Raw genomic sequence first — 25,003 nt, 5'->3', positions numbered from 1 at the left:
GCTCAGTTTCAGCTCAGTTCAGTCACTCAGTCATGTCCGACTCTTTGCGACCCCATGAATCACAGCACACCAGGCCTCCCTGTCCATCACCAACTCCCGGAGTTCACTCAGACTTGCGTCCATCAAGTCCGTGATGCCATCCAGCCATCTCATCCTCGGTTGTCCCCTTCTTCTCCTGCCCCCAATCCCTCCCAGCATCAAAGTCTTTTCCAACGAGTCAATGCTTCACATGAGGTGGCCAAAGTACTGGAGTTTCAGCTTTAGCATCATTCCTTCCAAAGAAATCCCAGGGTTGATCTCCTTCAGAATGGACTGGTTGGATCTCCTTGCAGTCCAAGGGACTCTCAAGAGTCGTCTCCAACACCACAGTTCAAAAGCATCAGTTCTTTGGCTCTCAGCCTTCTTCACAGTCCAACTCTCACATCCATACATGACCACTGGAAAAACCATAGCCTTGACTAGATGGACCTTAGTCAGCAAAGTAATGTCTCTGCTTTTGAATATGCTATCTAGGTTGGTCATAACTTTTCTTCCAAGGAGTAAGCGTCTTTTAATTTCATGACTGCAGTCACCATCTGCAGTGATTTTGGAGCCCACGAAAATAAAGTCTGACACTGTTTCTACTGTTTCCCCATCTATTTCCCATGGAGTGATGGGACCGGATGCCATGATCTTCGTTTTCTGAATGTTGAGCTTTAAGCCAACTTTTTCGCTCTCCTCTTTCACTTTCATCAAGAGGCTTTTTAGTTCCTCTTCACTTTCTGCCATAAGGGTGGTGTCATCTGCATATCTGAGGTTATTGATATTTCTCCCAGCAATCTTGATTCCAGCTTGTGTTTCTTCCAGTCCAGCGTTTCTCATGATGTACTCTGCATAGAAGTTAAATAAGCAGGGTGACAATATACAGCCCTGATGTACTCCTTTTCCTATTTGGAACCAGTCTGTTGTTCCATGTCTATTTCTAACTGTTGCTTCCTGGCCTGCATACAGATTTCTCAAGAGGCAGGTTAGGTGGTCTGGTATTCCCATTTGGTCCTACATAAATGCTCTTTCCCATCCTCAGGAGCATTGGGTCTGGGACCCTTGAATAAGAAGGATTCTAATGTGTAGCCTTTTAGAGAGCATTCGCGTGCCTTTAGTCATTTCCCATGTGAACACCTGTTTCTCCAGCTAGATGAGATTTGAGCAGCATCACTATTGCTTCCAACTAAAGTAGCATCCACCTCCCCTCTAGGCCCAGTGCTGTTAAGTTCGTAGGAAAGGAAGCAGCCACTGCTTGAGAGGGTGGTGGGAAAGGGGAGAGCCTACTCTTTGGAAGAGCAGCAAGGTGAAGCAATGTTTCAAAGTGGAAGTTGAGAATACAGAGGCTCTTGCTGCTGAATGACATAGGTTCTAGAAGGCACAGGGATTTGGAAGTTGGGCAGGAGAAGGAAATGGAGGCAGAGTGGGGGTGTGCAGGGCCATATTGGAAACAGGCGAGATGAGGGATAACTGGGACCCTTGGGTGACAGATATAAAAAGGGGTGCTGGATATGTTGGAGTTAGTCCTAATGGTCTTCAAAGCAGTTGCAGTAGTGGAAACCTGGGTGTGGAAGGTGGGGCAGGGATGGAGGAAGGGAAAGGTTCTGCCAGGAACACACAGAGCTGGGGGCCCCCTCTTCTTCCTCTTTTCTCCTGGAGTGTAGAGCATGGCAGGCAGGAGCGCTTCCTCTAAGGCAGGTGCACAGCAGAATGCCCTGTTTGGGATGATGCCTTTTGCTTTTGCGAATGCACTTAGAATGTGGGCCATCTCAGTAGAATCTGCATGTTATCACAAAGTACAGCTAAGAAGCTTGCTTCATCATGTTCAGTTCAGTTCAGTCGCTCAGTCGTGCCTGACTCTAAGGGCACATAAATCTTTATTTATTTATTTATTTTGGCATGATATTCTTTATCTGTCTTTGATTGCAGGTTTTATTAATTCATCTTATTACAGTTTGACTCTTCTTTATGGGACAAAACGACTTCAAAAGATAGATGCCGGTTTAGGAAAATGAATCATCTTTCCTTAGCCAGGGGGCTGGTGTATTTGTAAGGCTGTAATCGGCATACCTACTGATTATAGGCTAAAGGAAGATGAAGGGTCGGTGGTACCTGCAGCCCTCTCAGTTTAATGGGCGGGCACATGAACGCCCCCTCATGAGTTGGAAACACCATCAGTGGCTGGGGCTGCGGCACTGGCCAAGAGTTGGAGCTCTTGGTCCTGGCTGAGCAGGATCAGATGCCAGATCTCCATCAGGCAAGCCAGGGGCTTTCCCGCCAGCAGAGATCTGCTGTGATGGGTCACTCTTGCTCATACCCCTTGGGACTTCATGGAAAAGTACAGAATTTGCAGATCTCATCAGCATCTGTTCCCTTGGCCTCTGTGGATTCAGGGAGTGCAGTCTTGACCAAAGCAGAGTAGAAATCCCCATCTCTCCCGAGAGCACTGAGATTTTAGGAGGCAAAAAAAGGATATATCAGACTTAAAAATCGGGTGATGAGTGATTTCCCTAACTCTACCTTCCTCATTCCTGGTGGTGTATCACCTGTCCTCAGGGATTTGGGCAGGGGAACCACCCTGGAAAGTTTTTAGGATGCCCCCACCAGTATAAGCAAGGGTCGAACCTTCCTACCATTCTGCCCTCTTTGACCTGTCTCTCCCCAACCACACTTGGCATATGATCAATACTTTCAGATTCCAGCTCAGTTCAGTTCAGTTCAGTCGCTCAGTCATGTCTGACTCTCTGCAACCCCATGGACGGAAGCCTGCCAGGCTTCCATGTCCATCACCAACTCCCGGAGCTTGCTTTACCACTTGCCAATTAGTTGTGTGACCTTGGGCAAGTCACTTCGCCTCTCTGTACCTCAGTTCCTTCGTCTGCCAAGAGGAATCATAAGGGTACCCCTCTCGTAGGGTTGTTGTTGGAGCTAAATGCGTTCAGTGATGCCTGGCATGTGGTGCGGGCTGAAGAAGTGTTAGTGATAGATGGTGGGTGTCTGGTCAGCCGCCTGGTCACCTTTACACAGGTGCAGCCAGGTTGACTTCATGCCTTTCTGGTGAGTAGACATTGGTAGCTGAAGTCAGCCTGACCTGACCTCTACGCGCTGCTTGTTTACGTCTTTCTTCCATACCTCCCAGCCGTCTGGCTCTCGTGTAGCTGAGACACTCAGAATCAGACGGCTCTAGATGAGTGTGATTCTGAATGAGACCCCAGAGGTCTCCGTCGCTGACCACATGGCGTGTGTACGTTGTCATTCAGTTTCCTTCATGGCTAAGGAGTGGACACCTAAGTACTGCTTCTTTTTATGGAAGGCTCTGACTAGCATATTTGCTGATTAAAAGGGAGGCCTCGTAGAGCATTCATTTTGAGGCATATAGTGATACTTAAAAACCAGCACTATTCCAGGCATTTACTGCCAACTGTCTATTTCCTAAAATAGGGAGGCCATGCTTTTGTTTACTTCCTCCTAATGAGAATTCCTCAGGAGTTTGAAAGCTGCTATTGTGGCCTTTTCCTCTTCCCCTGCATTTTGCAGCCTACCCCGTCCAAGGAGCAGCTGAACAGTGCTTAAAGTGGTCATTCAACATGGAAAGGAATCCCCTTCCACTTTCCCCTTAGAATTGTAGGAAGCTGCCTGTGTCGATCAAACCGTATATAAAAACTTTTAACATATTTCAAATCCTATCACCGATTCCTCTCTCCCCTGGAGGATATTCCCTGCCCCCCATTCTGTTATGTAAAATATTTCCTTCTCTGATATTTATGTACTGGGACGTATCTTTATTGTTGTACTTCTCACACTGCCTTAACACGTAGTAGCTGCTAATAGTACCTACTGTGTGCCCAGCGCAGTGTGAGACACCAAAGACCTGATCACAACTAAGACTCCAGTGCACCACGGCCTAATGCAGCTGCGGGTGATAGTGGACGTGTTCTGCATCGACACTGCCCGCTCTCGAAGTCCCCAGCCCCCTGTGCCTATGGAACACTTGAAGTGTGGCTAGTGCAACTGAGGAAATAAGTATATAATTCCATTCATTTAAATTTACGTTTAAATAGTTACATGTGGCTGATGACTACTGTATTAAATAGCTCTAGAACCTATGCCTCAGAAGGCCAGAGATTCTTTTGTTTATTGCTGTGCTTCTAGCACCAAGAACAGTGCCTGGCAGGTGATGTGAAGGAGAGAAAGACGGGGTGGCAGAGGGGAGGAAGAAGGTCTCTGTCCTTGTAGGACTCAAGATACAGGTAGGACCTAGTATTTATGTTATTTGTTTGTAGGTGCTCAAGTCCAGAGACAGGGATTGTCTTTGCATTGTCTGTACCCTTAGACCCGCTGCTTAGAACCATGATCAAAGCCGTAGGAGATGCTCAAGAAACGTAAGTGGGATTGATGCTGATGAAGGAGTAGGCACTAGGAAAGCTAAGATAGCTCTTTTGAGATTAATATTCCCTTTCATTTTCATGAATATGCATTTGAGAATGAATAAGGGGGATTTAGTCTCTTATCATGAGCCACCTTCAAAAGCTATGTATGGTGCCAACAGTAACAACTTCGAGTGGGCTCAGAGGGACACAGTCGTAAACATGACATACCTATATGCTATAGCAGGGAGGGGTCCTTGGTTTTGGGGAAGAAGGTCACAGTCCCCTGAGCCGAACCTAGTCCATAGCTGACCTGAAGTCACGCATGCCCCTGAAGCCAGGTACAGATTAGATGTCTGAAATGTGCCTGGTGACGCTGCCGTCCTGAGTGTCTTAGATGCACAAATGCAACCAAGTCCTCAGCCTGGGTTTTGAAAAGTAACCCGATTGTGCCTCCAGTAAATGGCTTTTCTGGTAGAAGCCCTGGAATGCAGCCTTATCTCCTCCTTCTCTTGGGCTGATCCTTTGTCCTGGCTGCTGACCTTTCTCCTTCCTCACACAAGGAGGTTTGCTTGATTGGGAAGAGTAACAGATGCAGACAGCTTTATTTATTCTTGGCAGGCACCACAATCTGCATTTCTGTGGAGGTCAGGAGAATCATAAATAATTCACAGGGTTCTGGTTTTCTGGGATGAAATGGGCCAAATTAGTCATAATTTCATTGCATTCTCCCTCTTCTCACCCCAAACCCCATACACCCCTGTAGCCACTTAGCCCCTACGCCAGCACCTTCCCTTTGATGCCTTAGAAGGAGAGGACAGAGCGGGCTCTCTCCACATGAACGTGAAGCACATGGAGTCGGTATGTGAAGATACTGTGATGCAGAAACTAGGACATCTTGAAAGCTGAAACATAAAACAGCATTTTTAAAAGGGAAAATAACCCCAATGTGTCTCCAATATGCTGCGCGCAGGAAACAGGACAGAGGCTGGAGTGAGGCCGAGGGGAGTTGTCTCCAGCTGGAGGGCTTTCATCATTGCCCTGTTACCATCCGCGCATCAGAGCCCCAAGACCTTTTTACTCCCGCTCCAGGAGACAGTGGGTACGCAAGTCTAGAGAGCTTGGAATGTCAGCATGACCTCGCAGGCCCCTCTGTCTCCTTCAGCATTTAAAAATTCAGATAATAAGCCTGGTCCCAATCTGACTCAGAGTGGTGAACGTGTGAGCGAGCGTCTGGGCAATCCACAGTGACCTTTTGTTTGGGACTTACTCACTTTTAACCAAAGGTGGGGGAAGAAAGCAACTCAAAGGAAGGCCCAGGGCTTCTGTGTAATGTTGTTTAGCCACAGGTGGTTTAGTCGCTCAGTCGTGTCCAATTCTTCGTGACTCCATGGACAGCCTGCGAGGGATTGAACTGTAGCCTGCTGTAGTCCCTATAAAGGGCCTGTCCTCTGTCCATGGGGATTCTCCAGACAAGAATACTGGAGTGGGTTGCCATGCCCTCCTCCGGGAGATCTTCCCAACCCAGGGATCGAACCTGGGTCTCCTGCATTGCAGGCAGATTCTTTACCAACTGAGACACCAGGAAAAAGTCTTTTTAGCCTCAGTAGAGGCTAAATGCAACCAGAGTGCCTCTCTGGCTAGATCCGGGCCGGGGAGAGACCTCAGCTCAGTGTCTGGACTACCATCAGCAGGGCCTGTCTTGCTTCCAGCTTCTGAGTCCCCTGCCTCGCCGGGTTCTAGAGCCGGGGGCATGGGGCAGCCTCCGAAGGTTGTGTAGAGGATGGTATGCTTTGCACTGGCACTGCGCGAGGAAGACCACAGTGATCTGCTTACATCCACCCTCCCCGCTGCAGACCTGGAGTACTTCAGACCCCTCCCCTCTATCCTTCTCACGCTGCCACGCTTGCTCTCTTTACCCCTTTCCTTGGAGGTGAATCCAGAGAGCTGTTAGTTCCTCAAAGCATGCAGGGCTTTGTTGGAAAAGGTGTGAAGGAGATCAAAGTTTTATTTTTCTTTCTGTTTCACGGAGACCGGTCATGGTGCTAACTAAGTAAGTGCTGCCCAAACAGCAGTCCATGCAGTCCTTGCCTTTACGAAGCTGAATCTAGAAGAGGAGACACAAGTAAACACATAGTTACTTATAGTACCAGTTTGCTTCCTTTCTTACAGGTGATATTATTAGAGGTCAATAAAAATGATTTTGAGCTCTAGTCAATATCTTGTTCTTCCCTAGTAACAGATAGTGGTGGTATCATAAACATAGTAGGTGTTAGGAAGTTTTTTTTTATGTTGATGTTGGTCATGATTATGGTAAATATGCTTTATGATAGTATGCAGAAACTCTCACTTCTCTGTTAGTGATGATGAGTGGGTGCCTTTGTGTTGTCAACACTCAGGGCAGAAATGACGTGAGTGTCCGTGGTTCTATGGAGTCTCACAGGCAGACAGGACTTCACCTAATGACAGTGTGGCTGGGTGTGGAATGGGGAGGAGGAGGCGGGAGGGCTCAGGAGACAGAGCGTGGGCCCCAGCACCCGCGTTCCAGGGAAGCAGGATGTGTGATGCTTCGGCTTCCGCCCTGCTCAGTTCCACGTGTCAAATGGGCTAGATGATGTCAGGCTCTTCGCTGACCACCAGGGCTTGGATCCATCCTCTACCTTTGAGAGATAAGAACATCAATGCCAAAGGGTTTAATGAACTCACATGAGGTCAGTGGTAGCAGGGCCAGAAGTAGAATCCAGTTCTCTGGCCAAGTCTTCAGTCCTTTCCTCTTCCCCTGTCATAATTTCAGGGTGGTCAGAGGCAGTGTAAGATATTAGTGAAATGTTAGGGCTCTGCAGAAATGTCTAGTAACACAGCAGCATGACAAAAAAATAGGGATCCTGTCTGTTTGGTCATGGTCCATCCAAGACGTGTCCAGAATACCTGGGCTTCCTCAGGTACCCCAGACTGGGATCCACAGCCCTGGGGTATTTGTCATCCTTCCCTCCAGCCATTCAGGGGAGCCACTGGCCTGAGGGTGCTGCCTGCTCCAAACCCAGCTGTCGAGAGCAGGGCCAGCCTCCAGACAAGGAGGCCAGACTGGGGGTGGGGGCGCGGGGGCTGCAGAAGGCTGGTCTGTGTCCTCAGCCCCTCTCCACTGCACTGCCAGCAGACCCACAGTTTGGGCCGCTGGCTATCTATTTGACACCCCCAAGAATTTCCCACACTCCTCCTATCTCCAGCTCTTCTCCTGACAGTGTTTGCTGTCAAGGACAAAGCACTCTAAATAATTTCAGTGTTCAAACAAAAGTACCTGTCCTAGAGAGTTTAAATGATTTCCATTGACTTTATGGTGTTTTTATAAAGTAATTTTATTAATCTATTTATTTGTGACTGTGCTGGGTCTCCGTTGCTGCACGTGGGCTTTCTCCAGTTGGAGCAAGCCGAGGCTGTTCTTCATTGTGGTGCTTGAGCTTCTCTTTGTGGTGGCTCCTCAGGGAGCACAGGCTCTAGGGACTCAGGCTTTAGTAGCTGCGGCTCCCAAGCTCTGGAGCACAGGCTTGATAGTTGTGCTGCACAGGCTTAGTTGCTCTGTGGCATGTGGGATCTTCCTGGATCAGGGATCAAACCCGGGTCACCTGCCTTGGCAGGCGGTTTCTTTACCACTGAGCCACCATGGAAGCCTCTTATGACCAGTTATTATGATTGTAGTTTGGAGACTTGGGGGTACAAATCCAGCAATATTGTCTGCATCTCCCCACACTGTGCAGCATGGCATTTTGTTTTGACCAACAGCCTGTGTGTGCCAGCCCCTTGCCACTGTCTCTGTGTCTTCAGTTTTCTTGAAGCAGTCATTTTGAGGAGAGAGACAGCATATGTAAAAAATTATGAGCCTATGAACATAGTTGAAGCCAAAACACAGAGCTACTTTCAGACATGCATCGTAGTGAATATTTTGATGATTTAGTTGCAGCACATAAATAAAAGATCCAATTAAAGAAAAAAAGTACTAAAGAAAAATGCACACACTTTTTAAGGCTGCTTGGGGAAATGTATCCACTGTACAGACATGTACATTTGTTAAGTTCATAGCCTGCCTCATTCCAGAAGGACTTGAGAGAGCTTCGGGACAAATACTGGCAGAAAACCATCTGAACTCAACATTTTCAGGCCAGAATGACTTCCTGCCAGCACAGGACTACACAGCAACAACTCCACTCCAGTTTCCAGAACCAGAGAGAATCAAAGGCACTTCCCTCACTTGGCGGTTGGGTGGAGCCAAGCCAAGTAACCTTGAGGCTCGTTCTGCTCAGAAGTGCAGAAGTAATAACCAGACTCCTCATCTGTCTTTGGTGATCAAATCCTCTCCCCTGACCTTACCCCAAGTTAAGGGTGTCAGTCTTGTTCCCCAAGGCTGAGGTCATCCTCAAAAGTCTGTGATTTTTTCCTGGTCCTCCCACCCTGAACCTTCCCTTCTAGTATTCTTTGTGGCAAAAGCTCTCCCTTGAACCCTGATCCCAAAGGGTCTCCACTTGAACCCCAGCATCTCCTCCTAAAGTGAAGGGGAAGCATATAAACTTTGAAATCAGCAGATCTGGGAATGAATTCAGAGTCAATCTGCCTTTCACTGTCCATAAAACCCTGCCCGCTTGCTTAGCTTCAGTTTCCTCAGCTTGAAATGGGAGGAATAGTAGTATTGATCACAGAGGTTCTGCTGCAGATGAAAAAAACACCTCTAGTAGGCAGGGCCTGACACTGGTACTCATCTAAGGCACGGTCGCCACTATTGCTGAACTTGCCTCTCCGTAAGCGCAGGGGACAGCAGCAGTGTGTCTCCCAAGTCTCCCTGTATCACCTGTAAACAGGCTTTCCTGTCGCCAGCTCTGCTCAGCCTCTGGGGTACTCCCCAGTACTCCTTACTGGACCTCCCTCCTTCCTCCCGCCCACTTTCCATCTCCATCACCATGATGTCCTGACTCTGCATATCAGAGGCCTGCCTTGCATTGCTCCCCCACAGCCACATCTATTCCAAGTTCAAGAGTAGGTGTCCAAACCCTCCCACACTCGCCCTGGTCACCTCAGCCCTGTTCTGACGTAAAGAGAGAACTAATGCTTAAGAGTTAAAACGGTGAGATCTTACAGTTAAGATCATTGTATGTCTCTTTTGTTGGAAAAATCAATCCTTTTGGTGTTTTGTGACTTTTACCCTTTATTTTTTCATTCATTCCAAAAATAATAGCTACAGGGATGAACAAGAGTGCCTGTCCTCAATTTGCTTACTGTTTAGTAAGGGACTAGTATACAGCATGATAGGTTATATAATTGTTAAAACGTATTAAAGGCCCCGTTTTAACTTTGTAATTTACATGGTTCTTCCATTTTGGAGCAAATTACTTAACTCGTCTGTGCGTCATCTTCTTCATCTGAAAAATGGAATAACAGTAGCTTTTACCTACAGTTCAACAAGCAGCCTCAACTCTCCTCTCTGCTGGACTCCTCAGCACGGTAACAGACTGCTCAGCTGTGTTAAGAGCCCTGAATTTGCTCATTCACTTTTAATAGAACAGAGCTGATGCCTTGTAAGTACACAATAATAAGTTATTATTAATTGTAGTGATAAAACTAAGGAAACACCTTGGGCGTACAGAGATTGCTATAATTCGGTTTTGCAGCAACTTTGTCTCTTTAGAAACATTTGCAATCACCCTTAGATACAAGAAGACAGCTTTCTTATTAACTATCACTCGCTCCCCCTTCAGGAGCTGCTGAATCAGGCAGGATGTCTCCTTCACTTCTGACCCCCTGCTTCAGCACTTCTCCAAAGAGGATAATAAATGAGCAGGATAAGTTTGCCTGTCGCAGTTCACTACTGTCTGTGAGATGTGGCAGGAGATTATCTGAGCATGTTTGGATAAATGATAGATCACTTGGAGGCGATTTATAAGTTCAGCATTAATGAAGAAAAGTTGAAGGAGGCATGAAGGATGAGAGGGAGGGAATCAATGCCAGAATGTTAACTGTGAAGACAGAGGAGGCAAGTCAGGGAAGAAAAACATAAAGGGAGCTGAGCAATTGGGCTGGAAACACGTGAGCAGAGAGGGCAGGAAGTGGGCATCAGAAGGCGAGGGGAAAGAGGATACAGAGAGAGAGAGATGGCATTGTCCACCAACGAAAAGGCTGAATTTTGAGTAAACAAAATACATCAGGCACATTAGGAAAAAAGTGGAATAAGCAAAATAGAAACAGAAAGTTGAGAAGAATATAAATCAGTGCATAAATGGAGAACACATATTAGATTATGGCTATTTTTATAAACCAAGGAGTAACTGTTTTGCCTGATAGAGATTACTGAGCTCCTCTAAAGTCACTACCATAAGCATTCCATAACTGTGATATTCTTTTCTTCTTTTTCCTACAATGTATTTGAAATAGACAAACTAGGGAAATTTATGGAGTATCTTTATAATAAATTGAACTCCTAAGTTGTGGCATTTCAAATGCTGAAATAATTTGATATGATATAATATAATGTAATATAATAGTATAAAGGAAATTATAGTATGAGTAGAGAAAAACTGGAGTTATGCTGTTAATAAGACTGTTTGCATCATCTCTCTTTAGTCTGCTTTATTAGCAGTGGTATATCTGACTCATGATATCCCTTTAAGATATATTTACAGATAAGATAGAGCATGGCTTTTGTTTCACCGTGTGCTATGCTTAGCCACTCAGTCATGTCTGACTCTGCAACCCCATGGACACATCCTGCCCGGCTTCTCTGTCCATGGGATTCTCTAGGCAAGAATACTAGGTGGTTAGCCCTTCCCTTCTCCCGGGGATCTTCCAGGAATCAAACCCAGGTCTGCATTGCCGGTGGATTCTTTACCATCTGAGCCACCAGAAGAGATTAAAAGACTAGTCAAATAATCCACAGTCATTCATGGAATAGAAACATCATTAAGTTTTCTGTTCCATTCTTACGACACCCGACTCTGTTCGTCTTCCATAAACAAATGAGCCTGGGGAGTGGACATACTCAGGTGAGAGTCCAGGCTCCCTGATGTGTTAACTTTATAAACTGGAATGGCTAACTTGGCCTGTCTAAAATTTCATTTCCTCCCTCAGTAAAATGGGGATACTGCCACTCCCCCCTGCTGCCCCCGGAGATCATTATACCTATTAGAGATAAAAATACAGTAAAGCATTTGGAACAAGTAGATGGTCAATAAATTTTAGCTATTATTATTTTCATGCAACAGAAACTAGTGATATACATCTTTATAGTCAAGTAAAAGCATCATTGCATCAACAAGAAAAGGAGAGAAGAGAGTGGCAAGATTAAATCAAGGAGGAAAAGGGAAAAAATCACATGAGAAAGCATGCTTGTTGCTGTTGTTCAGTGACTAAATCGTGTCTGACTCTTTGTGACCCTGTGGACTGTAGCACACCAGTCTCCTCTGTCCTTTACTATCTCCCAGGGTTTACTCAGATTCATGTCCATTGAGTCGGTGATGCTGTCTAACCATCTCATCCTCTGCTGCCCCCTTCTCCTTTTGCCTTCAATCTTTCCCATCGTCAGGGTCTTTTCCAATGAGTTGGCTCTTCAAATCAAGTGGCCAAAGTATCGGTGGAGCTTCAGCTTTAACATCAGTCCTTCCAATGAATATTCAGGGTTGATTTCCTTTAGAATTGACTGTCCAGGGGACTTTCAAGAGTCTTCTCCAGCACCACAATTCAAAAGCATCAATTCTTCAGCATTCAGCCTTCTTTATGGTCCAGTTCTCATATCTGTACATGACTACTGGAGAAACTATAGCTTTGACTATATGGACCTTTGCCGGTAAAGTGATGTCTCTGCCTTTTTAACATGCTGCCTAGGTTTGTCATAGCTTTCCTTTCAGGGAGCAAGCATCATTTAATTTCATGGTTGCAGTCACCGTCTGCAGTGATTTTGGAGCCCAAGAAAATGAAATCTGTCACTGCTGAGAAAGCATACTGGAATTAGTGTATCGCAAACTAAAGGGAAATGTATTCCTATAGTGCCCTGGATTAACGTACCTAAATGAAAATCAATATAGAAAGGAAGTCAGTTCAGCCACAGACATAAGGAAATGCTATTAAAATGGAGGTTTGCCATCCTTCAGAAGATGTCTTAATCTATACCTTAAGATTAAGGTAAAGAGATAAGTGGAAATGACACTATAAAAACCAGTGTTACATAGTTGAAGCTTGATTTATTGATATTGAAAATCCTAAACAATAACAGTAACCATTTCCTCCCGGTCTTGATGATCCGCACTTATATCCTCGCTAGACCCCCAGGTTGTATGGGCCCTGTAAATCATGTAACTAATATGTTGAATAATCATGGCTCACAAGGGAGGTCAGATCATAAAGCAATTTTACTTTGTTTCTCCGTGTTACTTTCAGTTTTTCAGTGAGGTCTAGTTCTTTCCCTATCTTTGGATAAGTATTGGGCAAGTCCATAAGTTTTATGGTCCCCCTTAGGAAATATAAATGGTCTCAATTTAGTAATTTATGTGTCTAATCCCATGGAATAGTCAAAGCTTCAAACTTGATTTAAAGTTTAGGCATTCTTTCTCTCCCAGTTTCTGCCTCCTACAGTTGAAGAAGGGAGGTGCGGCTGGTTGCCTCTCTCTTCCCTCCTCTAAGGTTCCTCCTCCTCCTCCCATAGCTGAAAATCTGCACTGTCCAGCACCTGCAAGGTTCTGAGAGATAGCAGAGGGGCAGGGTGTAGAGAAACTCTTGCCTCGCTGACACAGTGATGAGCGGATCTGACACTGTTTGGTCTTGGCAGCTATATCAACCTGCCTTTTTTCTCATGTGCACTTTGGCAGGGGCTTTTGAGACCCCCATATCCCTGGAGATCACCTGTAGGTCCTTCAGTGTGGAGAAATGCTGTGCTGTGTTGGTCAGCGGTTAGGAGCAACTGCATCATGGTGTTTTGTTTTTTTTTCCTGCCTCTCTTTTAGGGATAGGAGTTGTGTGTGCCACCACCTACTCAGTCAATAGTGCAAAAAGCATGGAGAATAATTCAAATACATGAAAAGATGGAGATCGATGAATCTGAGCAGAAATGCTATTGCTTAGAGTTAGTACAGCCAAGAACTTACCAATTATTCTGATTTACAAGAGGCTTAATGATAGTGGAGCTTCTCAGGTGGCTCAGTGGTAAAGAATCCACCTGCCCATGCAGGAGACACAGGTTCAATCCCTAGCTCAAGAAGATCCCTTGGAGGAGGAAATGGCAACCCACGCCAGTATCCTTGCCTGGAAAACCCCATGAACAGAGGAGCCTGGTGGGCTATAGTCCATAGGGTTGCAAAGAGTCAGATATTGGCAGATTGCTAATCCCCAGTTTTTGAAAGGTTCCCCTCCTCAGATGAAATGGCTCACCTTTCCACAGGCTCTGTTGAAAGAGAAACTCTACAGAAACCTGTGCCCTGGAGATTTCAAAAGGGGGAGCTGGGAATGGGGTAGGGTAGGCAGAGTAGGCAATGGCACCCCACTCCAGTACTCTTGCCTTGAAAATCTCATGGACGAAGGAGCCTGGTAGGTTGCAGTCCATGGGGTCGCCAAGAGTCAGACCCGACTGAGCGACTTCCCTTTCACTTTTCACTTTCATGCATGGGAAATGGCAACCCACTCCAGTGTTCTTGCCTGGAGAATCCCAGGGATGGGGGAGCCTGGTGGGCTGCCGTCTATGGGGTCACACAGAGTCGGACACGACTGAAGCGACTTAGCAGCAGCAGCAGCAGCAGGCAGAGTAGAGCAGATCTTGTGGTGCTGTCTTGAGCAGGAAGGGATGGCCATTTTACAATGAGTTTGCTCATCGGTGGTTTAGAAAACAAATCATGAAGCAATGAAGGGAGAGGGAGGTGATACATAAGCATTCATTTTAAAATCCTTTCAAACAATTGTGAGTTTGCAACTAAGTTACAAAGCATTATGTATCAAGCTCAAATACTCACAAAGTATTGTTAAGCCATGAAAATTCTGATTTTTTTAAGCTAGAAGAATGTTCAAATGTTAGCAATTTCATTTGGTTCAGACTTTTTTCACTCCCTCTCGTCACTAATACTGAATTCCACCTTGTAATTTAGAAATTTTAAAACTTAAATGAGGTACTTTTATCATCCCACACATATCTCTAAACTTCCTGAGATGAGGAATGGTGATTATTTATCTTTGCAATCCCTACAGGACCCAGCACACAGTACTTATTAACTTGTATCACAAATTCAGAGTCAGGCTAGAACTCATTATTAGCCACAAAATGGCAGAGTTCAATTCTAATCAGCAATCTTTACCTTGATATAGAAAGTGAAAAGTGCAAGAAGTTGAAAAACCTTATTTGTCACCTGCAACTGAAAACTTTGTACTTTTTTCCCTTGTAAATGGCCCAGAGAAGGGAGAAGAGGGAAAGATGGTACCTCCCCCAAGATGCAAAGAGGAGCAGCTGTAGAGGGAGGATTTGGGGTCCAGCCTCTACCCTCAGGCACCCCCGGGATCTGAGAGCGGTGGCTAGACCAAGCCGGCTTCCCTATGCTCCTCCCAGATGTCAGGCAGGGACCAGAGCAAAAGCGGAATCTTGAGAGGAAATGTGCACCCCCTCTGCCCACTCAGTGTCTAAGGAGAAATTGTTTTCTGGCGATCGCTTCAGCATTTGAAAAAATTCCCAGCCCCACCCCGCTCTCTCTGGTGTTTGTCTGATCTGATTGGAAATTCCCCAAGTGTGTTTAGGGCTTTGCTCTAGAATGGGTGAATATAGTTGAAATTGCAGAGTGTCATCTGTTACATATTTGGAGAAACTTTTTAAAACCTAACTCGACAGTAACCTGCTAACTCTAACCCAGAATTCCAGACAAATACGTGGGTCTTCTAACATCATAAACATTTGATGTTTGTGTTCCTGATCTATTTGTTTCTTTAATACAAAAATACTTGTATCCGGCATTTTGAAACCTTCTAAATGAAGTTTTCCAGACACCTTTGAGGGGATGCTCTCTTAATCAGATAAAACTACCTTCGTTTTTTTTTTTTTTTAATTTTGCTAGAATTTTCACTAGACACCACTCTAAAACATCCTAAGATTTATCAATACCAAAATCCCCAGTCACAAAGATGATATTAGCGTTTTATCATAAATGCATTTGAAATCATCAGTAACTTGAAAGGCTATTAGGATAAAACATAAGGCTAATTAGGAAAATATGAAGCTAAGCACCATGACAAATGAAACAGATAGTTATTGGAAATAACCAAAATGACTTTGCTCCAGTGAAAAGATCCTAAATCTGTGCTCTGTGGAATAAGGCTGAATGTGTTCATATGTTTTCACAAACACATCATGAATATTATGCCCCGCTCTTCAGAACTGGGTAAAAATTGGGTGAGGGTTTACCCCTACTACCAGGAAGCAGTCATACAGCTGAACAATATTAGAGAAGGATTTTAAGGTCAATACTCTTAAAACCCCAATAGAAACTTTAAAAATGAAATTGTCTGAAATTTAGCAATATGGCTCCCAATGAAATGAATGAGTTGTGTCTTTAAATGCCTATGCCCTGCTGAAAATTCGCCATAGCTTTTTAAATTATTTATTTATTTAGACCACACTGTGCAGCACGTGGGATCTTAGTTCCCCAAGGATTGAACCCATGCCTCCCTGCAGTGCGAGTACATATCTTAGCCGCCGCATTGCCAGGGAAGTCCCTCTCCATAACTGTTTCAAAAAGCTGTAAATGTGTTTACTGGTGACAGAATTCAGCTTAATAAGTTTTCAAAGGTCTTGATAGTTCCTTTCACACTTTAACTCATACAAAGTGTAGGCGAGTAAGTGGAATCATTTTTCCCATCTTCTACATGATTAGGAAAGGTACAAAACCCAGTACACTCTGTTAGAGCAATTTGGGGAAGCCTGAGATGACTCATGAGAAGGGAAGACTCCAGGTGAGTCCTTGGCAGCTGAGGTGACATGTTGCACGTGGCTCGGTTCGCCCTTCTCCTGTTCTTCTCAGGAGCATAGACAGTCTCAGACCTCTGCTGACCTAAGGATTTGTCACTGTTGATTCAAACAGAAGAACTGTTAATACTTAGACCCATTTAGGATTCACAGCTTACAAGCAATTTCCCATTCTTCCTATCATATAATGGTTACTCTTAGGTCATAGATGCCCCCAGAGGACCTTAATTTCAGAACAACTTAATTCTTCATAAGTTGCAGACTCGGGTATGAGTCTAGTCCCATTGGAGAGCGTCTGATTTCAGTGTCAATCACCTTTTGGCTCTTTTGTTTCCCTAATAAGAATTTAAAGTGAGTCGGATCCTCACAGTGAGTTTGCAGGACACCCTGGACAATGGTGGCTTTGTGATAGTGTTGAGGTCATCATTTTACAGAGCAGCACAAAAAGGTGCTCCAGAGACAAATCAGCACTCAGAACTCTCCAACTTGTTATGTCAGTGATTTTGGCATTATACATGTTCCTCCCTTTCCTTTCAATATGAATGTATCTAACCCAGCCCCTTCCTCTTCCAAAGTTAGAGTTTTAGAAAAAGTACCTTTGGCATAAGTTTCCAACTGGTGTCATAATTACAACCTGTTCCACTGGCTTCCTGTTTGGGAACCCGGGAAAAGCAACCATGAGCAGACTTCAGACGTGCTGTGTGAAAAGTCCGTGACTCTGTTGATGCAGTCCTTCATGACACAAGGCACTGCTACCACTCTGCAGAGAGGAGGCAAACTGATAACCCTAGGAACTTAGTCTAAAAGCTGTGTGGAGTCATTATTTGGAGAGAGCTTTCTCTTAGGAAAATAAATGCTCACCAAACAGCCTAAATTTAAATTCTTCATGGTAGGTGAGAGCAGATAGAGCATCCGTCATGGAGAGCGCCTGTTTACTGGCAGGCTAGGATGTTTATGTTTCCTTTTCCATGCTCCAGGTAGTGGGACCAAGCCAAAGGAAAGGAGAGGTTCCTCTTGATTTTCCCAGCAGAGGTCACCATTCTCATGATCTGAATGGATTTTGTGCTTAGAATCCACACATTGAAAGATCGTGATTACTGAGCCCTCAGTTCCTGGAACAGAGGACAGACCATCTACAGGCCACTTTATTCTGTGCATAAAGAAAAATAGCAATGGTCTAGAAACTGTAGATTGTTCAAGCAGTTTAAGTTAGATCTTGGTATTTAAAATGTCTCAACTAAGCTAAAGACATCTCCTTTGAACATTTGCACACACATGCACATGTGTGTTGTGCACACACAACTACTGTTTTTATATTATTTAAGCTGCCTCATAATATGGCTTTCCATCCCCCCCGTAGAATATTTAGCCCAAAAGAAGAGTCATAAATATTACTTATTGCAAATTTCTGCTGCACTGTGACTTTAGTTATATATACCTTTTAAAACCAATTCTATAGGTATGAAAAATGACAGATGTACATATTGAGCATTGGAATTTGGTTTTATGGGCTCTGGTGCCCTTAGGTGGCTAGGCAGAGTCATCATGCCCTTTTGTCCTTTTACTTATGAACTTCCATAGACTCTTATCTAGCAAGTATCCAGGTTTTATGTTAAAGGCATCAAACCATTACATTGTCAAAGCAAAGGATCAAATAGTTCACACTAGAACTCAACAAAAATACCTTCTCTAAGAGTGAGTAGGGAATGGTGATTATAAATGGCACCCAGTGGACATCTTTGAAAATAGATTTGCTTTAAAATATTTGTTACACCTCATGAATCATTATTTTGAATATTTCTGTCATGTGAATGTCCCTAAAATAAGTTGGGCTGAAATAGCAGGTTGAGTTGCTACTTCCCTAGTGGATTGCTATGTGTGCAAGCTTAGCTGGCTGCTGAATAATTTTGAACAGTAGAGAGCAGTAGAAGAGTGTCAGAGCACACAGCTGGCCAAAAATCAAGAGGCTGTAAAGCAAAATCAAGGCATATTCTCCTAAAATGATGTTGAGTTTCTACTGACAATGAGAGACACTTTTGACCTATATTGTAAATGTATCCATTTTTAAAGAATGGCTAAGTAACATCCAAACAATAAGTTATCAAATAAGGATGCCAGTATTTATTACTGAACAGCTGTTTATTTATTAGAATTAAGGCTATTCCCTTTGGAGGCATGGAAACATTCAGTAAAACCTTCTGTACAAGCTCCATCATCAACAGCAGCAGCAGCATGGTAATCTAAAGCAGGCCACAGACTAATCGTATAGGAGAGTCGTCAGAATCGATCATCATTTCTGTGAATGCCGACTTACATGGAGCATTCAAGGCGTGTGCATCAACTTCCCAGCAAATGTGTTTGCCACTCTCTCTGTAGTCAAACCAGCCTTTGTAGAAACTACACCGTAATTCTGATGTTTCCCTTTGGCCTTGGTAACCCCACTGGGGTGGTAGTGAATACAGCAGTGGTTTAAAAAAGAAACAAAGAAAACACCAACCAAGAAGCCAACAGCATCACTGCCACCATGCTTACTCCTGCCAGACACGGGGCAGCCCACGTCTATTGCACTGTTCCATCTCAAGCCTCACTTGACCACCTGACCAACAGTGGATTCTTGGTTCCTTGCCCTTATTTTTTTTCCCATCTCACAAATAGTCCCTGCATCCACACAAGCCCAGAAACATAAGAATCATCCTTGACCTGGCCTTCTTCCTGATCACCCACGATAGCAAGTCCTCTAGATTCTAATTCTAAAAATGCCTCCAATTCTAAAAACCTCAAATCCGTTCTTTTTTCACTCCATCATCACACCTGCAGCTGGGCCACCATCATCTCACACCTGTGGACTACTAGAGCCTGTAAGTGGCCTTTCTCCTCCAGGCAGCAGCATGGTCTTTATATTTGAAAACATGGGTCAGATCCTGGCATGCTCCTGAGTAAAACCCTTCAGCTGCTGCCCACTGAGCTGGGAAGGCAATGTCAATCCCTGGCGCTGGCCCACCGAGCCCTCGCCAGCTTTCCTGCCTCCCCTGCACCCTCTCCAAAGTCTTTGGGACTCGGGACCTTCCACATGATGCTGCCTGTGCCTGGAGGCTGTGTGACTTGGGGAAGTCACTCAGTCTCCTGGGCCTTGGTTTTCTCCTCTGAAAGGCGGGAGCTTGGTCCTTTTCCAGCAGTGTTCCTCCTATTTCCTTTGATAAGACAGGAGTTCTCATGAATCTGTCTTTTAGTAACCTTCTACCACACACTGATCCTGAGATAGCAGAAGAAGCTAGCCACATGTCCATCAGAACATACTTTCCAAGGATAGTACAGGAATAAAAAGTGCTTTGAAACTGAGATGTATATGTTAACCAGCACTGTTTTCAATTAATAGAGGGATGTTTATACCATATGAGAAGCCTAAAAGCCTCAAATTACAGCAGGGCAGGAGACTTAATCCTTACAAAGTAAATTTACTGCTCTTTCCCTAGGCTCTATTTGAACACACCAGTTACATGTGGGTACCTATCTAAATTGGCATTCCAACCATCCTGTATTAAAAGTGCATTTTCAAGGTTTATCCTTTTCTCATCGACAGGACAGTGTTACCAGGTTTTCAGTTTCAGATTGTCAGACACCCAAGCCAGGATTTTGAGCCGTTTTCTTTCTTCCACCGCCTATATTCCTAAACCAGTCTACCACGCACAATGAAGGTGGATTCTTAAACCATGTTTATTAACTGAGCCAACCTTATACCAATTCAGTCCAGTTATGCAAACTTTGTCGAGTATCTGCTGGATGCCAGACACCTACCAAGTACCAGGCTACAATGAGTAGGTCCTGGCCTCAGCTGTCAAAGAGCTCCCAGTCCAGCAGGCAGACCCAGATGCAAACTAATCGTGTAAAAGTCCAGTGTGTGCTCAGTCGTGTCCAACTCTTTGCGACCCTTTGGACTATAGCCCGCCAGGCTCCTCTGTCCGTAGGATTTCCCAGGCAAAACTACTGGAGTAGGTTGCCATTTCCCCCTATAGGGGATCTTCCCGACCCAGGAGTCGAACCTGCATCTCTCACACCTCCTGCATTGCAGGCAGATTCTTTACCTGCTGAGCCATCGGGAAAGCCCATCACGTAAAAGAGTTGGTGAAAAAATAAAGGAAGATGCTGTGGGCTCTGGGACAACTGTCTCAGCATGGAGTGATCAGGCAAAGTGTGATGCATGAATAGTATTTACCTGTCAGAGAAGAAAACAGCATTTCAGGAAAGAAAATCAGGTATACAGACAAACAGGAGTGCAACAGCTATATCCTTTGGGGGTTCTAGAGGGTCTGTGGCCAGATAAAGCTGGAAAGAGGAAGGAACCTTGTTATGAAGGGTCTGGTATGATCTACATGCTGTCCATCAAGTTTGATTGGATCCTGAAATACTACTCACTAACTACTACTTTCCATGAAATGACTCCTGTAGTCCTGAAGAGCTGAGATTCCAGGCCTCATCTGCCATCTCTTCAGCCCTGCTATGTTGTTGTTCAGTCACCCAGTCATATTCGACTCTTTGTGACCCTGTGGACTGCAGCACACCAGGCTTCCCTGTCCTTCACCATCTCCTGGACTGTGCTCAAACTCATGTCCCTTGAGTTGGTGATGCCATCCAACCATCTCATCCTCTGTTGCCCCCTTCTCCTCCCACCCTTAATCTTTCCCAGCATCAGGGTCTTTTCTAAGGAGTCAGTTCTTCGCATCAGGTAGCCAAAGTACTGGAGCTTCAGCATCAGTTATAATGAATAGTCAGGATTGATTTCCTTTAGGATTGACTGAATTGATCTCCTAGGAGTCCAAGGGACTCTCAAGAGTCTTCTCTGGCACCACAATTCAGAAGCATCAATTCTTCAGTGCTCAGCCTTCTTTATGGTCCAGCTCTCACATCCATATGTTAGCCGTGCTATGAAGCACTATTACTCTGCCTCCCAGATAAAAGGAGACATTAAAATTCTGTGATCCTAGGCAAGTTACCCAACACCTCTGAACCTCACGACATCCTCTGTAAAATGGGAATAACTTGTGCAAGGAGAATAATTGAGTTTTTGTAAGAACTAAGGTTAAAACGTGAAATATTTAGTACTATACCTTGTACATGGTGTGTACCTGCCATTTTTAGCATCTTAAACATCATCACTAGAAAAGACTCTGATGCTGGGAGGGATTGGGGGCAGGAGGAGAAGGGGACAACAGAGGATGAGATGGCTGGATGGTATCACTGACTTGATGGACATGAGTTTGGGTGAACTCCATGAGTTGGTGATGGACAGGGAGGCCTGGCGTGCTGCAATTCATGGGGGTGCAAAGAGTCAGACACGACTGAGCAACTGAACTGAACTGAAACATCATCATTATCATTCATTTTTAAGATTTGAAGAAATGAAGCAGCATAACCTTATTTGCAGGTTGAAAGGGGTCTAATAAGAGAGCAGGGTGAAGGGAGGCTAGCAGGACTGCATGCATATGGACAGCTCCGGGGGGCGGGCATCATTCACTTTGTAATCAGTGTGCAAGTGCCCCTTTAACCCAGGCCCTGGGTGAGGCTCTAAGCTGAGAGTTTTACATGTATGACTCAGCCCTCCAGCAACCTTCAAAGTAGGCACTAATATTGTTCCCATTTTTTGAGAAGGGAAAGCTAAAGTACAGAGAGGTTAAGTAACTCTCCCAAGATGACCCAGCTAGTAAGAAGTGGAATGAGGATTCAGATCAAGGCTGCCTGTCCTGAGTCATTGCCAGCATTTCTGCTCTGACCTCTCTCAACACCGAAGCAAAGGACGCTCAGACACTGCAGCTGTGACAAGCTACAGGCGCTGGTGGTCGGCTGGGCTCACTCGCTGTGAGTGGAGCCACCACAGCTGCCTTTGGCCCAGGTCGTGCCGATCCATGCCTCAGGACCAGAGTGGCAGCTTGTCACCGGTGTTTGGGTCCTTAGAATGTGAGCTCTTCTTATGCCGGGGTCTGGGAGCTTTCTGCCTTCACTGAACCCACATTCTCTGTAGTTCATCAAGGTTTGTTCTTTGTGTGTAGCCTTCCTTTCCCCCCACCAGACTTTTCAGTATCTCAGGAGAAGGTAAAGCCCTGGGAGAGAGATCTCTATTTGGAAATGACACTGCTGATCGAAGAGCAAGCTGCAGGGAAGGGAGCACCAATTGCCTATGACTTTGAATTAATTTTCTATTTAACTCTAGAAGACCCCAGAAATGCCTCCCTGCCAGATTTTGTTTATTAAAGCTGCTAGGTATGTGTTACTTCATTTAAATACAACGGCGCCCTTCGGCAGAATATTCCCAGTGCTTTCTTTAATAAAGCCTTCTGCTCCACATTTATACAAGAAGAGAATCTTAGAATCAGTTCATAGTCTTTCATGTTCTTTGAGCTTTCTATGCTTTTAAACTGTTTCGTAAGTGAAAAAAATGACGATATTAAAGAAAACTGCTTTTTAGAGAAGCTAACAGTGATTTTCATTTTTGCATGATGTGTTCCAGTCCAGGCTCCATCTAATAATGTTTTCCATAATGTACTTGCAGCTCATATTAGTCAGTAGAGTAACTCTAGTAACATGACTCCCAGACCTCAGGAGTTTAACACAAGTCAAATTCGCATCTCACTCACTCTGCATCTCTCTCTCAGGCCAGCAAGAACTCTGCTGGTCACAGTCACAGAGGCGCAGACCCGAGGGATGGGGCCCCACTGTGATGCACACCTCACTGAGGCAGGGCAAGGAGAAACAGGAGATTATAGCCAGGCCCTCAAACCTCTGCCTGGAAGTAACACCCATTACCTCAGCTCCTTTCCACCGGCCAGAGTGAGTCACGCAGCCAAGCCAACTTCAGGGGAGATGGGGTTGGACGTTTACTGTGTACCTGGAAGAACAAGAGATGGGATATTTGAAAACATCCCTTTACTGTTCCATAACTGTGTTATATTCTACCACAAGTCATAATTTATTGAATTATTTTCATACTGGTGGGTATTAATACCAAAAGCAAAGAGTTTATATAGGATTTAGAGTTTATATTTGAATGTGTTTTATGGTACCATCACCAAGCAACATTTGCCTGCTCCTGCTGTATGAAATCTCTCTGTATATATCTCTCTCATCCACACACACTCACACTCCCACACATACATATACCCACACGGTCACACACATACACGCACACTCTCACACACATACTCACACTCACACACACACACTTCTGGTCATCTGTTCGCCCTCTGGCCACAGACTTGAAAATCAGACACTAACAAAGCCCGGCTCAGCAGGACAGTCCGGCACGCTAATGCGTTCTAGTTTGCTCCCATTGCAACTCTGGTTGCTGTTTTAAGCATCTCACTCCTGCAGCGCTGACTTTGGGCCTTTTGCTAAGAATGCCTTTTGTGCCCAACCTCTAAAGCATCCAGCAACAGCCCCCTCCGCACAGTCAAATGATAGCAGGCAGGCCCTCAGCCCAAGCTCAGTGGTCATGTCCAAATGAGACAGAAACGACTCTAGCGATGAAGTGAAGGTGCATTGGAGTCGTACTGTCTCTGTGAAGGCAGTGACCTTTCCCAGTTATAAAATTGATTCTATTAATCCAGGTCAAAGAACTACCATGGCCTTTGAATTGAATTATGTTGTTTACATACAGTCTTCCAGATTATAAAGTAAAATGTTAGTGGGACACCAGAGCCACCTGGCCTGTAGTGGAATAATTACACTGAACTGAAACATTAATGACCGACAGAACCTGCCTGAAGTTTTGTTGAAACTGGGAAGCAACTCAGCACCCAGGAGGGTGACATAAGGAAGGTGAAGGGACAAAATCACAGAAACAGGCCATGAGGCATAGGCTTCAGAGTCCAGGTGGTCGACAGAGCAGCCAGCAGAGGGCCTTGGAAACTCAGGCCAGGCTCAGGGAGAACACGGTACCACCAGGCCCAAACTAGCTGACAGGACAGTGGAGAGAGTGTCCAAGAGGAATCAGCAACATTGGCAGTTTAATGAGAAAATGTGTCCATTTGTGGGCCTATGAAAAGTTCAGAGAACTGAACTTCCTCCCCTATGGAAGGAAAGCCAAGCCCTGCAGAAACTAAGGGACATTACAGGACGTATGGGGCTGCCTAGCTTCTAGTTCCGGAGAAAGCAACGGCACCCCACTCCAGTGTTCTTGCCTGGAGAGTCCCAGGGACGGGGGAGCCTGGTGGGCTGCCATCTATGGGGTCGCAGTCGGACACGACTGAAGCGACAGCAGCAGCAGCAGCAGCTTCTGGTTCAGGAGCTTGAGTTTCCTAATCCGTAAAATGAGATAAATAAATAATAGTACCTACTTCACAAGGATGTATTTTCACATTTAAACAAGATAGCATGTGTATCTTGTTGTTATATGTATTATATATGTGTGTTATATGTATTTAATATTACACATATTATATATATATTGTTTAGAACAAGGAGCTACATAGTAAGTACTTTTAATATGTAAGTTCCTATGAGGAATTCTTGGATCCCAGATACTAAAGGGGATTTAGGACAGAGTCCTGGAAATAGAGGCAATCTAGCGCTCACTGTAGTATAGGACCGACTCTATAGTAGAGAATCAGAAAGTAGAGTGAAGATTCAGAATGTGCAAAATCATACCGTTTTG

The 25,003-nt window shown here is 44.9% G+C and overlaps 1 protein-coding gene and 1 non-coding gene across 2 annotated transcripts in view; one reads left to right on the top strand and one right to left on the bottom strand.

Moving 5' to 3' along the window:
- The window catches only part of SCFD2 (sec1 family domain containing 2), a 400,263-nt gene that overhangs the window by 271,674 nt on the left and 103,586 nt on the right, over nucleotides 1-25,003 (top strand). The window lies entirely within an intron of this gene.
- TRNAC-GCA (transfer RNA cysteine (anticodon GCA)) lies at nucleotides 5,904-5,976 on the bottom strand. The gene has a single exon. It is a non-coding gene; the product is annotated as a tRNA-Cys (tRNA).

This window comes from Ovis canadensis, chromosome 6, assembly GCF_042477335.2.
Source record: "Ovis canadensis isolate MfBH-ARS-UI-01 breed Bighorn chromosome 6, ARS-UI_OviCan_v2, whole genome shotgun sequence".
NCBI lineage: Eukaryota > Metazoa > Chordata > Mammalia > Artiodactyla > Bovidae > Ovis > Ovis canadensis.
Note: the sequence above shows the minus strand (reverse complement) of the source record. Positions and strands in the feature narration are given on the sequence as shown.